Source organism: Monodon monoceros, unplaced genomic scaffold, assembly GCF_005190385.1.
Source record: "Monodon monoceros isolate NGI ecotype Baffin Bay Population unplaced genomic scaffold, NGI_Narwhal_1 Super_Scaffold_12, whole genome shotgun sequence".
In the NCBI taxonomy this organism is placed as follows: Eukaryota; Metazoa; Chordata; class Mammalia; order Artiodactyla; family Monodontidae; genus Monodon; species Monodon monoceros.
Genome location: NW_021703768.1, coordinates 34,720,826 through 34,736,663, shown reverse-complemented (window position 1 = coordinate 34,736,663; position 15,838 = coordinate 34,720,826). Strand labels below are relative to the sequence as shown.

The 15,838-nt window shown below is 40.2% G+C and overlaps 1 protein-coding gene across 2 annotated transcripts in view; it reads left to right on the top strand.

Moving 5' to 3' along the window:
• Window positions 1–15,838, top strand: part of PLCXD3 (phosphatidylinositol specific phospholipase C X domain containing 3) — a 207,020-nt gene that overhangs the window by 110,662 nt on the left and 80,520 nt on the right. The window lies entirely within an intron of this gene.

The following is a 15,838-nucleotide window of genomic DNA, read 5'->3' as shown; positions in this document are numbered from 1 at the left end:
AAGCTCTCTTAAAGGTAGGAAAATTGCATATCTTCTTTATTTTTTAATCTATCCCTTAATGTTACCACATTTGCTTTGCAGCCAATAAAGTCAACATATGTATGTTGGGATGTGGAAGAGGCAGGAGGGTGAAGCTGGTGGATCACCAGGCCCTAGATGAGACTGTTGGTGTCATTTTTCCCAAGTTTCCATTGTTGTCTTATTTTTTTACCATGAGAGATTAAGAAAGATCTTGATGGCAGAGAACGGCTGTCTATTTTTCTATTGACTGCTAGCCTGGTACAGGGTACATACTAGGTGTTTGTGAAATACTAAGTTAGTTTTCAGTTAATACATTTTGAGTGTCATTGCAATATTTTCATTTCACAAACAGCAACATCCATTACCCATTTTAGATACAATGTAGAGTCATGGGTTTTTCATTTGAAAGTAAGACAATACTGTATATCCCTGATCAATACTCTATATAACCAATACTATTGCAAGAAATAATGCTTTATAACAAATATGTACTTTGGGTTAAGTGGTTTGGGAATGTTTATATAGCATGTAATACGTATGTGTGTTCTTGGATTTATGGAACAAAATATCATGTAACATTAAGGTGATGCTATTCAGAATCTTCTTAGGTCTAATAATGGTACCTATGTTCTAGTTTTTATAAGCCAGTGTGTATGTGTGCACCAGATCTACAGACATTGCTTATTATTTTAGTTTTGCCATGAGTTTGGAAAGTAAGATGAGGTATGCTTTTCTCTACACATACATATCTCAGATCTCAAGTCTGGAAGAAGAGGAAGGGAGATTGGAAGGAAGACAGGAGGAATAAATAATCCCCATGCCTCAAACACTTCTTTGATAAAAGAAAAAAGATCCAGCTGTTGGCAAGTGGTGTTTGTGAGGGCATCGTAGAATCAAAGGCTTGTATTTCAAGGAGATGTTATTTCTGTGGCACAAACATGATTAAGGGTAATGTTGTGTTATTTCAGATTTTCGTTATTCATAAAAGGAAAACCAATAGTGTCAGACGTGCAAGAACAAAGCTAAATAGGCTTCAGAGACCTTCTGGCTCTCAAATCTAAGAGAATATAATAATTGGACTGTTTATTTGCCATGTTTCATATTTGATTTCTTAGAGGGAAAAATACAGTAGATATTCTTCATTCAGAATAGTTGCTTTTAGTGATGGGGATTTGGTTTTATCTACTCTGGTCCCTCCCTTTCCCCAGTACATTTCTTTTGTCTGTCCAGGTAACCAGAGCTGCTCCTATGCTTACAAATATTCAAAGCTGCCCCAAATTCTGGAGTCTGACACTACAGGGAGGTTTTAGTGGAGAATCCAGGGAAGGAGGTAGAATCCAGGGAAGGAAATGGCATTAAAAAGACATCAGCGTCTTAAACAATCAGTTCCTAAAGAGGAGTGGGAAGACAGGGCTGACTGTGTGACAACCACATCTGCCTTCCCAACTTTTTTCCTTTCCCTTATGATGCATACTCCCTGAATATGACTGAATCTTCTTTGCATCTCTTTCAATGCCTGCCGTGCACAGTTAGATTTAGGTAGCTGTCCCAAGGATAAAACTACGGGGAGAAGAGATGGTCATGGAGTAAGTTACCCTACAGTTGAGCCCCCTACAGGTGGGTTCTGGCTCTGGATTTTAGGAGAACCTATACTTGTAAGAATCTGGAATGGCATGTCGGTAAGGAACAGAGCCTTCCAGAGATGCTGGCTCTTGGCATTGCTGCATCTGGTACAGGAAAGGGAACTCATGGTCCAGGGAATCAATAAGGGAGAGGACTTTAAAACACATTTATCTATCTTAGGCACTCCTGGATGCTGTGACAATATTTCCATTGAGTAGTACTAAGAATTTTGGGCAGCCATAGTATTTATAACTTTTCGGTGCAGTTCTCATTCGTTTGCTGAGCCAGTATTTGGTGAGAACCTACTATGTGCCAGGCACTTAGTGCTCAGAGTTAATAATGCAGAAATAATAATTAATAGTGATGATAAAAGCTAATATTTGTGGAGTATTTTACGTGATCCATGTCCAGTGCTTATCATTTATTTTACTTTATACTTTTATACGTAGATCGCATCATCTGTCCATTTATAGATTAAGATATTGAGGTTTACAGAGATGGAAAGATATTATTTCATACAACAAATATTTGAGTATCTTTTATGTGCCAATTGCTGTGCCTTTTGCTAGAGATACAATAATGAGCAAGACAGATTAGACACTTACTCTCATGGAATTTAGATTCTAGTGGGTGAGAGGTAGACAATAAGCAAATAAGCAATTAAATAGTATGAAACTTGAAGTTGGTGATAAATATAATACTATGAAGAAAATCAAACTTGATCATGTGCTGAAGACTAACAGGGAGGGTGGGTTGAGTTAGATACTTTAGATACAGGAAGGTCAACTTAAGAAGATGACATTTAAGCTAAGACTTGAATGAAAAGGGTGTCAGCCATGCAGACAACTAAGGGCAGAGCAGAAGGAAGAGTGCGCACAAGGGCTAAATTGGAATGAGCTTAGGTATTTGGTTAGCAGAAAGAAGGCTGGTGTAGCTGGGGTGCAGCAAGCAAAGGGAGTCCCATCTTGAGGGGCCTTAGGACCCTGAGCTACATGTTACTAAAGGCTCCTGGGAGTCTGATTTCTTTCGACTTCATGGAGCATCTTTGGGGGCAGTGAATGGAGGAAGAACCAGAGAGTGCTGTGCAAAACAGATTTTCTTGTTTCCTCTTAGGTAAAGTATATCTCTCTCTTAGGTACAGACCGTCTTGTCTTTCTTGGGCTGTCCAGGACCTTTGGGAGTTGAAGCAGAGCAGAATACCAGAGAAAGTGTGGTTTTCTTCTGGTTCTTTCCCACATTATTTACCAACAAAGATCCCTTTGGAGTTCTTCTCTAGGCTCTGCTAAAATAGCCAAGGCCAGCATTGTCAACAAAATATGCCGTTTTCTCCCTGATCTTTGCCACATTTCTTTCATAACCCACAACACAGTGTTTATGACATCTCTCCAAACTTGGAAATCACACAAGCAGAAGTATGTGAATCAATGTGTATGTATGTATTCATGTGTGTGTGTGTGTGTGTGTGTGTGTGTGTGTGAAAAGGGGAACTGGGAGTGGAGAAGCATAGGAAACTGAGGAGAGAAGACGGTGTAATGGGTATGTAGTTTATGAGCAAGAGATGCCAATATTACCTTAATTCCTCACTATTCAAAGTGTGGTCCTTCAAACAACAGCATTGATAATACCTGGGAGCTTACTGGAAATGCAGAATCTCATGCCCCATCCCAGATTTTAACAAGATCCTCAAGTGATCCGTATGCACATTAACATTGAAAAAGTATAGCCTTAATGATTGCGTATGCTTGGGTATTATTCTCACACTTTATCTTTGGTCATCAAGGATCTCTAGAAGATCATGTCCAGCTCAGGACTGAACAACTATTTTATCAAAGAGTATCACATATAGTTTATTACAGCATTTGTCATACATTATAATAATGGTGATTTTTTTCTTGCCTAATTCACCCCACTATGATATGAATTCCACAAGGATGAACAGCATGGGTTTGAACTACTTGGGTCCACTTATATGTAAATTTTTTCAATAGTAAATACTACAGCATAGCGTGATTCATGGTTGATTGAGTAGGCAGATGCAGAACCACGAATATAGAGGAACCAAGTATACAGGGAGCCACCTATAAATTATACGCAGATTTTTGGCTGCACAGAGGGTGGGCACCCCTAGCTCATGTGCATTGTTCAAGGATCAACTGTGTACTCTTTGATTTCCATATCCCTGACCCAATGCATGGCATGTAATAGATACTCAATAAATGTCTACCAAATGCTCGATAGTCCAGAGCAGGACATGAGGCATAAGGAATACTTAATAGAAGGAACCACCTTCCCTTCCTTTACTTGATAAGTGCTGTTATTTTAATCTCCCAACTGCCCACCTCTTCTCAGCCACACACAGACTCCTATCACAGTGTTTTGCACACAACAGGCACTTTATTTATTAAATAAGTTAAATACGAACCAGACAAATCTAGTCCCTGCAAAACTCGTGCCACACAGAAGTTCCTGGAGTGGAGATGGAGATCAATGAATAAAAGGTACTTATCTGCATGGTTTAATTTTAGCCTGAAAAATTTACTGATTATCTTGAGAATTGTCAGAACAATTGAAAGAAAGTTTGAGGTAAAAATCAAGAGATTGGTAGAAATAAGTGCCTAAGCCACATATTCTGTTGGGTTTCAAACAAACTCAAAACCATGCTTTGGCTGGACCTTCAAGATGGCGGAGGAGTAAGACACGGAGATCACCTTCCTCCCTACAGATAAATCAAAAATACATCTACAAGTGGAACAACTCCTACAGAACACCTACTGAACGCTGGCAGAAGACTTCAGACTTCCCAAAAGTCAAGAAATTCCCCACGTACCTGGGTAACACAAAAGAAAAAAAACAGAGAAAAAAGAATACGGACGGGACCCACACCAGTGGGAGGGAGCCATGAAGGAGGAAAGGTTTCCACACACTAGGAAGACCCTTTGCGGGTGGAGACTGCGGGTGGCGGAGGGGGGAAGCTTCGGAGCTGCGGAGGAGAGCGCAGCAACCGGGTTGCAGAGGGCAAAGCAGAGAGATTCCCGCACGGAGGATCAGTGCCGACCAGCACTCACCAGCCCGAGAGGCTTGTTTGCTCACCTGCCGGGGCGGGCGGGGGCTGAGAGCTGAGGCTCTGGCTTCGGAGGTCGGATCACAGGGAGAGGACTGGGGTTGGTGGCATGAACACAGCCTGAAGGGGGCTAGTGCACCATGGCTAGCCGGGAGGGAGTCCGGGAAAAGTCTGGAGCTGCCAAAGAGACAAGAGACCATTGTTTCGGGGTGCACAAGGAGAGGGGATTCCTTCCCCGTCTGCCCACAGAAGGCAGAGCACCGCCTAAACAAGCTCCAGAGACGGGTGCGAGTCACAGCTATCAGCATGGACATCAGAGACGGGCACGAAATACTAAGGCTTCTGCTGCAGCCACCAAGAATCCTGTGTGCAAGCACAGGTCACTATCCACACCTCCCCTCCCAGGAGCCTGTGCAGCCTGCCACTGCCAGGGTCCCAGGATCCAGGGACAACTTCCCTGGGAGAACGCATGTCGCCATAGGCTGTTGCAACGTCACGCCAGCCTCTGCTGTCGCAGGCTCAGCCTGCATCCATACCCCTCCCTCCCCCCAGCCTGAGTGAGCCAGAGCCCCCTAATCAGCCGTTCCTTTAATCCCCTCCTGTCTGGGTGAAGAACAGATGCCAGAGGGTGACCTACATGCAGAGACGGGGCCAAATCCAAAGCTGAACCCCAGGAGCTGTGCGAACAAAGAAGAGAAAGAGAAATTTCTCTGTGCAGCTTCAGGAGCAGTGGATTAAATCTCCACAGTCAACTTGATGTACCCTTCATCTGTGGAATACCTGAATAGACAACGAATCATCCCAAAATTGAGGCAGTGCACTTTGGGAGCAACTGTAGACTTGGGGTTTGCTGTATGTGACAGACTAGTTACTGATTTTTATGTGTATATTAGTATAACTTTTAGTGCTTGTTATCATTGGTGGATTTATTTACTGGTTTGGCTGCTTCTTCCTTATTTTTTATTACTTAAAATTTTTTTATTTTAATAATTTTTAAACATTTTTTTATTTTAATAACATTTTATTTTATTATTTCTTTCTTTCTTTCTTTTCTCCCTTCTATTCTGAGCTGTGTGGCTGACAGGGTCTTGGTACTCCAGCCAGGTGTCAGGCCTGAGCCTCTGAGGTGGGAGAGCCAAATTCAGGACATTGGACCACCACAAACCTCCTGGCCCCACGTAATATCACTCAGCAAGAGCTCTCCTAGAGATCTCCATCTCAATGTTAAGACCCAACTCCACTCAACGATGAGCAAGGTCCAGTGCTGGACACCCACACCAAACAACTAGCAAGACAGGAACACAACCCCACCCATTAGCAGAGAGGCTGCCTAAAATCTTAATAAGTTCATAGACACCCCAAAACACACCACCAGACATGGTCCTGCCCAGCAGAAAGACAAGATCCAGCCTCATACACTAGAACACAGCCACCAGTCCTCTCCACCAGGAAGCCTACACAAGCCACTGAACCAACTTTACCCACTGAGGGCAGACACCAAAAACAACAGGAACTATGAACCTGGAGCCTGCAAAAAGGAGACCACAAACAGAGTCAATCAAGACAATCACAAGTCAATCAATAGTCAATCAAGTCCAGGAAGCACAGAGAGTCCCATAGAGGGTAAATCCAAGCAGAAACCAGCCAAGAAACATATTAATCAAACTATCAAAAATTAAATACAACGAAAAAACATTAAAGCAGCAAGGGAAAAGCAACATACAAGGGAATCCCCATAAGGTTAGCAGCTGACCTTTCAGCAGAAACACTGCAAGCCAGAAGGAAGTGGCAGGATGTATTTAAAGTGATGAAAGGGAAAAATCTACAACCAACATTACTCTACCCAGCAAGGATCGCAGTCAGATTCGATGGAGTAATTAAAAACTTTACAGACAAGCAAAATCTAAGAGAATGCAGCACCACCACAGCAGCTTTACAACACATGCTAAAGGAATTTCTCTAGGCAGGAAACACAAGAGAAGGAAAAGACCTACAATAACAAACCCAAAACAATTAAGCAAATGGGAATAGGAACATACATATCGATAATTACCTTAAATGTAAATGGATTAAATGTTCCAACCAAAAGACATAGACTGGCTGAATGTATACAAAACAAGACCCATATATATGCTGTCTACAATAGACCCACTTCAGACCTAGGGACACATACAGACTGAAAGTGAGGGGATGGAGAAAGATATTCCATGCAAATGGAAATCAAAAGAAAGCTGGATTAGCAATTCTCATATCAGAAAAAATAGACATTAAAATAAAGATTATTACAAGAGACAAAGAAGGACACTACATAATGATCAAAGGATCAATCAAAATAAGATATAACAATTGTAATATTTATGCACCTCAATACATAAGGCAAATGCTAAGAGCCATAAAGGGAGAAACTGAGAGTAACACAATAAGAATAGGGGACTTTAACACCCCAATTTCACCAATGGACAGATCATCCAAAATGAAAATAAATAAGAAAACACAAGCTTTAAATGACACATTAAACAAGATGGACTTAATTGATATTTATAGGACATTCCATCTAACAACAACAGAATACACTTTCTTCTCAAGTGCTCATGGAACATTCCCTAGGATAGATCGTATCTTGGGTCACAAATCAAGCCTTGGTAAATTTAAGAAAATTGAAATCATATCAAGTATCTTTTCTGACCACAACACTATAAGACTAGATATCAATTACTATATATCAATTACAGGGAAAAAAATGTAAAATATACAAACACATAGAAGCTAAACAATACACTACTAAATAACCAAGAGATCACTGAAGAAATCAAAAAAGAAATTAAAAAATACCTAGAAACAAATGACAATGAAAACAAAATGACCCAAACCCTATGGGATGCAGCAAAAGCAGTTCTAAGAGGGAAGTTTATAGCAATACAGTACAATAGACATCTCAAAGAAACAATAAACATCTCAAAAAAACAACCTAACCTTACAGCTAAAGCAATTACAGAGGGAAGAACATAAAAAACCCAAAGTTACCAGAAGGAAGGAAATCATAAAAATCCGATTGGAAATACATGAAAAATATATGAAGGAAACAGTAGCAAAGATCAATAAAACCAAAAGCAGGTTCTTCAAGAAGATAAAAAAATTGATAAACCATTAGCCAGACTCATCAAGAAAAAAAGGGAAAAGACTCAAATCAACACAATTAGAAATGAAAAAGGAGAAGAAACAACAGATACTGCAGAAATACAAAGGATCATGAGAGATTACTACAAGCAACTCTATGCCAATAAAATGGACAACCTGGAAGAAATGGACAAATTCTTAGTAAAGCACAACCTTCCAAGACTGAACCAGGAAGAAATAGAAAATATAAACAGACCAATCACAAGCACTGAAATTGAGACTGTGATTAAAAATCTTCCAAGAAACAAAAACCCAGGACAAGATGGCTTCACAGGTGAATTCTATCAAACATTTAGAGAAGAGCTAACACCTATCCTTCTCAAACTCTTCCAAAATATAGCAGAGGGAGGAACACTCCCAAATTCATTCTAGGAGGCCACCATCACCCTGATACCAAAACCAGACAAAGATGTCACAAAAAAAGAAAACTACAGGCCATTATCAGTGATGAATATAGATGCAAAAATCCTCAACAAAATGGTAGCAAACAGAATCCAACTGCACATTAAAAGGATCATACAGGGCTTCCCTGGTGATGCAGTGGTTGGGAGTCTGCCTGCCAATGCAGGGGACATGGGTTCGTGCCCTGGTCCGGGAGGATCCCGCGTGCTGTGGAGTGGCTGGGCCCGTGAGCCATGGCCGCTGAACCTGTGCGTCCGGAGCCTGTGCTCCGCAACGAGAGAGGCCACAGCGGTGAGAGGCCCGTGTACCGAAAACAAAACAAAACAAAAGGATCATATACGATGATCAAGTGGGGTTTACCTCAGGAATGCAAGGATTCTTCAATATATGCAAATCAAACAATGTGATACACCATATTAACAAATTGAAGGAGAAAAACCATATGATCATTTCAACTGAAGCAGAATAAGCTTTTGACAAAATTCAACACCCATTTATGATAAAAACCCTCCAGAAAGTAGGTATTGAGGGAACCTACATCAACAAAATAAAGGCCATGTATGACAAACCCACAGCCAACATCATCTTCAATGGTGAAAAGCTGAAACCATTTCCACTAAGATCAGGAACAAGACAAGGTTGCCCACTCTCACCACTATTATTCAACATAGTTTTGGAAGTTTTAGCCACAGCAATCAGAGAAGAAAAAGAAATAAAAGGAATCCAAATTGGAAAAGAAGAAGTAAAGCTGTCACTGTTTGCAGATGACATGATACTATACATACAGAATCCTGAAGATGCTACCAGAAATCTACTAGAGCTAACCAATGAATTTGGTAAAGTAGCAGGATACAAAATTAATGCACAGCAATGTCCTGCATTCCTATACACTAATGATGAAAAATCTGAGAGAGAAATTAAGGAAACACACCCAATTACCATTGCAACAAAAAGAATAAAATATCTAGGAATAAACCTACCTAAGGAAATAAAAGACCTATATGCAGAAAACTATAAGACACTGATGAAAGAAATTAAAGATGATACAAATAGATGGAGAGATATACCATTATCTTGGATTGGAAGAATGAACATTGTGAAAATGACTATACTACCCAAAGCAATCTACAGGTTCAATGCAATCCCTATCAAACTACAAATGGCATTTTTCACAGAACTAGAACAAAATTTGTATGGAAACACAAAAGACCCCAAATAGCCAATGCAATCTTGAGAAGAAAAGCGGAGGTGGAGGAATTAGGCTCCCTGACTTCAGACTATACTACAAAGCTACAGTAACCAAGACAGTATGGTACTGGCACAAAAACAGAAATATAGATCAATGGAACAGGATAGAAAGCCCAGAGATAAGCCCATGCACAAATGGTCATCTTATCTTTGATAAAGGAGGCAAGAATATACAATGGATAAGACAGCCTCTTCAATAAGTGGTGCTGGGAAAACTGGATAGCTACATGTAAAAGAATGAAATTAGAACCCTCCCTAACACCATACACAAAAATAAACTTAAAATGGATTAGAGACCTAAATATGAGGCCAGATACTATAAAACTCTTAGAGGAAAACATGGGCAGAACACTCTATGACATAAATCATAGCAAGATTCTTTTTGACCCACCTCCTAGAGAAATGGAAATAAAAATAAACAAATGGAACTTAATGAAACTTAAAAGCTTTTGCACAGCAAGGTAAACCATAAACAAGATGAAAAGACAACCATCAGAATGGGAGAAAATACTTGCCAGTGAAGCAACTGACAAAGGATTAATGTCCAAAATATACAAGCAGCCCATGCAGCTGTATATCAAAAAAAACAGACAACCCAATCCCAAAATGGGTAGAAGACCTAAGGAGACACTTCTCTAAAGAAGATATACAGATTGCCAACAAACACGTGAAAGGGTGCTCAACATCACTAATCATTAGAGAAATGCAAATCAAAACTGCAATGAGGTATCACCTCACACCAGTCAGAATGGCCATCATCAAAGAATCTACAAACAATAAATGCTGGAGAGGATGGAACCCTCTTGCACTGTTGGTAGGAATGTAAATTGATACAGCCACTATGGAGAACAGTATGGAAGTTCCTTAGAAAACTAAAAATAGAACTACCATACGACCCAGCAATCCCACTACTGGGCATATACCCTGAGAAAACCATAATTCAAAAAGTGTCATATACCACAATGTTCATTGCAGCTCTATTTATAATAGCCAGCACATGGAAACAACCTAAGTGTCCATCGACAGATGAATGGATAAAGGAGATGTGGCACATATATACAATGGAATATTACTCAGCCCTAAAAAGAAATGAAATTGAGTTATTTGTAGTGAGGTGGATGGACCTAGAGTCTGTCATACAGATAAAGTAAGTCAGAAAGAGAAAAACATGTACCATATGCTAACACATATATATGGAATCTAAAAAAAAAAGGTTCTGAAGAACCTTGTGACAGGACAGGAATAAAGATACAAATGTAGAGAATGAACTTGAGGACATGGGGAGGGGGAAGGGCAAGCTGGGAAGAAGTGAGAGAGTTGCATGTACATATATACACTACCAAATGTAAAATAGATAGATAGTGGGAAGCAGCTGCATAGCACAGGGAGATCAGCTCCGTGCTTTGTGACCACCTAGAGGGTGGATAGGGAGACACAAGAGGGAGGGCATATAGGGATATAGTATGCATATAGCTGATTCACTTTATCATACAGCAGAAACTATCACAAGATTGTACTTATACTCCAATAAAGATGTTAAAAAAAAAAAAAAATCAGGGCTTCCCTGGTGGCGCAGTGGTTGAGAGTCCGCCTGCCGATGCAGGGGATGCGGGTTCATGCCCCGGTCCGGGAGGATGCCACATGCCACGGAGCGGCTGGGCCCGTGAGCCATGGCCACTGAGCTTGCACGTCCGGAGCCTGTGCTCCGCAACGGGAGAGGCCACAACAGTGAGAGGCCCGCATAACGCAAAAAAAAAAAAAAAAAAAAAAAGCAGTGCTTCATGTGTGATAGTTTTACTTGCTGTAAGTATTCAGAATACCTTCCAAGTAAAATGGCACAATGAGAAACATGTGAGAGATGAGTTTTACTGTGGGAAAATGTGTGTGTGGGTGGAGGGAGACAATTCCATGTTTGGTTTCTGCTTCTGGAAATTACTTTATCTGCCTGTACAGTTTCAACTAGAGCAAGCTTTCTCAACCTTGTTAGCACAGTAGTCCCCCCTTATTCTGCTTTTTGAGGTTTCAGTTATCCGGGTCATCTCTGGCCCAAAAATATTACATGGAAAATTCCAGAAATGAACAATTCATAAGTTTTAAGTTGCTCACTGTTTAAGTAGTGTGATGAAACCTCATGCTGACCACTCTGTCCCACCTTGGCAGTGAATCATCCCTTTGAGCAGGGTATCCCGCCCATTGGTCACTTAGCCATCTTGGTTATCAGATAGACTGCCATGGTATCTCAGAGCTTGTGTACCAAGAAACACTTATTTTACTTAATAAAGGCCCGAAAGTGCAAGAGTAGTGATGCTGGCAATTCAGATAGTTTCTTACTGTGCCTAATTTATAAGTTAAACTTTATCATATGTATGTCCGTATAGGAAAAAACATAGTATATATAGGATTTGATACTATTCATGGTTTCAGGCATCCACTGGGTGTCTTGGAACATATCCCCTGCAGATGAGGGGGACTACTGTACAGACATTTTGGGCTGGTTCATTCTTTGTTGTGGAAGCTGTCCAGTGCATTGCAGGATGGTCAGCTGCATCTCTGGCCCTCTACCCACTCAATGCCAGTAGCACTGCCCCCTTCACTTATAACAACACAAAACATCTCCAGGTGTTGTCAAATATTTCCTGGATCAAAATCAACCCTGGTTAAATACCACTTCTCTAGGGAAACAGATGGGTCTATTGGTCTTTCTGATTACCTAACAGTATTGCTGCTCTATTGATTTCCCTCTTAAAACTTTATGTTTCATATATAGATTCTTCCTGGTCTCAGGACCTTCCCATTTAGGAAGCTGCCCTCACCAATGCTATGCTGGCAGATTTAGAAGTTTGGGATACTGTTATCCCTGGCTTAGCAGCTCCTGTACACAGCAAAACCTCAGGGAATGATTCCATTTGACTCTCAGCTGAGAATGGTCCAGGCAGATGCTGCAGTGGAGAGGGAGAATGTATAGCTGAGCAGGTTTATGGGAAGTTATCGGTAATTTAGGGATTCTTTATTTCTTAGGGTGTCTTTTAATTATTTTTCAGACCACCCTATTGATAGTCCTTGAAAGGAAATCTATATGAAAAAGAGGTTTAATAAGTTTCACCAAGGGTGGCAGTTGGAGCAGGCTTTCTTTTCTGCCCCTTGACTGAAACGCTGCTGCTCTAAACTATTCACTGTCAGCTCCTCTATTGGTTTAAAGAAATGACCCAGCAAGTTTAAAGAAATTGTGATGAATATTGAGCTTCTCTACTGGGAGGCATTAATGTAATAAGGCTTCTCAAATTTAGCATCTGGGATCCTGGATCAAAAGACTTAAAAGTAAAGAAACCAACCTCCTTTACTTCAGCTTACTGTCTCTGAGACGTGCTGAGTGAGGCTTTACACAATATGAAAGATACAGATTTATCCAAGGAGAAAACACAGCATGGTCATTTTGATTTTTCCTTTACAAAAGGATTAATCTCAGTGTTCTACAAGATGTGTCGGGTTTAATTTAATATTAAAAATTGTATGTTCTATACATTTATGTCAAGTGAAGTACAAATATTAAATTACAAGCGTGTAGTTTTTAATTATCTGTTCAGTTTTAGAAGTGTTTTAGTTTGTATTACATATTGTGCATTATCTCTGATGACACGAAATCTCTTGTATTGTCCACAAAGCCCGATCATGTGCTGGAGGACTGAAGCAAGATTACATGACAGGAATAAGGAGTGATCCTTATTCCTCAAGGTTTGGCCTTTGTCTCTGAAAAATCCAAATAACCGATCACTTTAATCGATGGGGGAAAAAAATTAATGAGATTAATTATAGGTTGTCAAATAATAACCAAATAATTGATTTTGACATTTTTTTCTGTCAGATTGAGCATTGTGTAGTTACAATTGGAGAGAATTGACTGACTTCCAAATCAAGTAAAAGTGATTTGAGAATTACTATTTTTTCATAATCTGTGTATGTTCCCTATTCTATTACAGTCAGAAACCAATAGGAGGTTTTGTTTATTAAGTACTACCAGGAATGGGGCAGTACAGATCTACCTGCAGAGATGATCATGTGCTGAGGTCAGAGTCCTATATGCCATCAATCAGGTTTGTACCCTCTCAAGGCCAGAGTCCACACAGAGTTGTGTTTAGGGATTTTAGTACAAGGTAACAGGGAATGGAGCTGACTAATTAGTACTCTGGAGTCGACGATATTGAAGGAACACCAACCGGCAGAGAGACTCAACACATAACTAAGTTCTACTTACCAGCCTAACATTTAGTGGTGAAATTTCAGTATCCTAAGGGTGGGATGGAGTCATAAGAGAAAATAATTTCCTTAGAAGACTTGAATACTGGATAAGTTACCAAGGCCAGATTCCTGTTAATGAAAGTGAGACAGAGAGCAAGAGGAATTTGATGAGACGTGCCACTCTATTGTCTGAAATCAATTCTATAGCTTTTTTTCTAAGATTAAGTCCATTCTAGAGGCTGAGGCAGGATAATGCCTGAAGAGGAAGGTTAAATGGTAGTAGCTAGGATAAAGGGAACATTACCTAAAAGCTATGTCAGTGGTCCCAACTGGAAACCAGGCCATTGGCAATGGAATGGAAAAGAAGAGGCCATATCTGAGAGAGGATTTGGAGGTCAGTACAATGCGACTTTAAGACTGACTGAATGTGAGGTTTGAGGGGCAGGTAAGAATTCAAGATGAATCCAAGGATGAGACGGAAGGAATATGAGATAAGTATGATAGGGACACATATAAAGGAGCAGGTTTGAAGGGGAAGATACTATGCTTCATCTAAAACATTTTAAGTTTAAGTTTCCCATGGAGCAATGAAATTTAGTTACCTGATAGGCAGACAGGGAATCTGTAATGGAGGTCAGATTAGATGGGATCAATTTATTATGCATCTATTATAAGGCATGAGGCCAAAGAAATGAATGAGATCACCCTAGGAAGAAGCATGGAGCAAGTTGAAGTCTTGAATAGAACTTTGGGTAACACTCTCGTTTAGGAATTGGAAGAGCAGCAAGAGGCGGCAGAAGGAGACTGAGAAAGGACAGTTACAAGAAAGTAGAAAAACTAGGAAAGAGTCATGGCTAAAAAGCTAAAGGGGGAAAATATTTCAAGAAGGAAGTATAGCAGTATCAAATGTTCCAGCAAGGCTGAGCAGGATTCACTCATTCCTTTACTCAACAATGTTAACTTAAATGGCTGCTAAGCTCTGGGCTAGGATTTAGGAATGAGATCACAGAAGGCTGGTGAGTTTCTTTAGTAGTCACTGAGGATATTTCACAGAGGTTTTATATGAGTTACAATCGTGATAGTGTGATTACAGCAGTTAAAAATGGAACCAAAGTTAGGGAGAGAGAGCCAGGCTGTGTAGACTAATTTTCTGAGAAATCTGAAAGGAAATAGTAAAGAAAAAGGGGGTCAATAATAATGGCCTAATCTGTAAAAATGGTTATTAGTAGAAGTAGTGATTTTGCTTTTATAGCATATCCCATGTGAACAATTTTGACCCATTGACTTGAACCAAATGTTTTTATATTTATAAAGCTGGATACAGTAGTGGGCACAGGAGATTATAAGGCATAGTTTTTTCTTTTGAGGGAGCTTACAATCTAGATTAAAATCAATGTGTATGTTGGGGGATTTCAGGTGGAGAGCAAGATATAAAGACTGAATAAAAATTCAATGAACATAATGAGCATTAGTTACAACATCTAATAACTGATACTGGTTGATGAGAAGGAGCTGCCGACTAGACGAACTGTCAATTCAGGGGAAAGGAAGACCACCACGAGTGAACAAAGGCTTTGCCACAGAGAAGGGAATACATGTAAGTTGCAGAAGAAGACTAGGACTGAGACTTTCATGAAGGGAAGACCAGTGGGTAAACTTCACTCCAGAACTCTGTCTCTTCCCATGGAAAGTGGAGATACTACCACCTGCTTATCTTCTACCCTAGAAAAGGGCATCAAAAGCTAAATATACTCTTTCACCCCTTCATCCAGCAGTCTTCTTTCGGTTCACAGATTGCAGGTACATATGCTTCCCTACTCCTGTGGTGTTGGCCTTATAATCACAAAAGGTACCAAGATATCAAATACACAGGAAACCTGTTCCCAGAAAGCAGGAATCTTAAAAACCTTGGCGCTGTGCTAAATAAAACAGGAATAAAACAGGCAAGGAAAGGGAAATACAGAGTGCCATGCATAAACTTTTGCAAGCAAGCTTAGTGCCCTGCAGAGACCAGGAGAGGAGCAGTTCTTCTATTGATGGAGTCAGAGCCTGAATTCTAAGATCAGGATA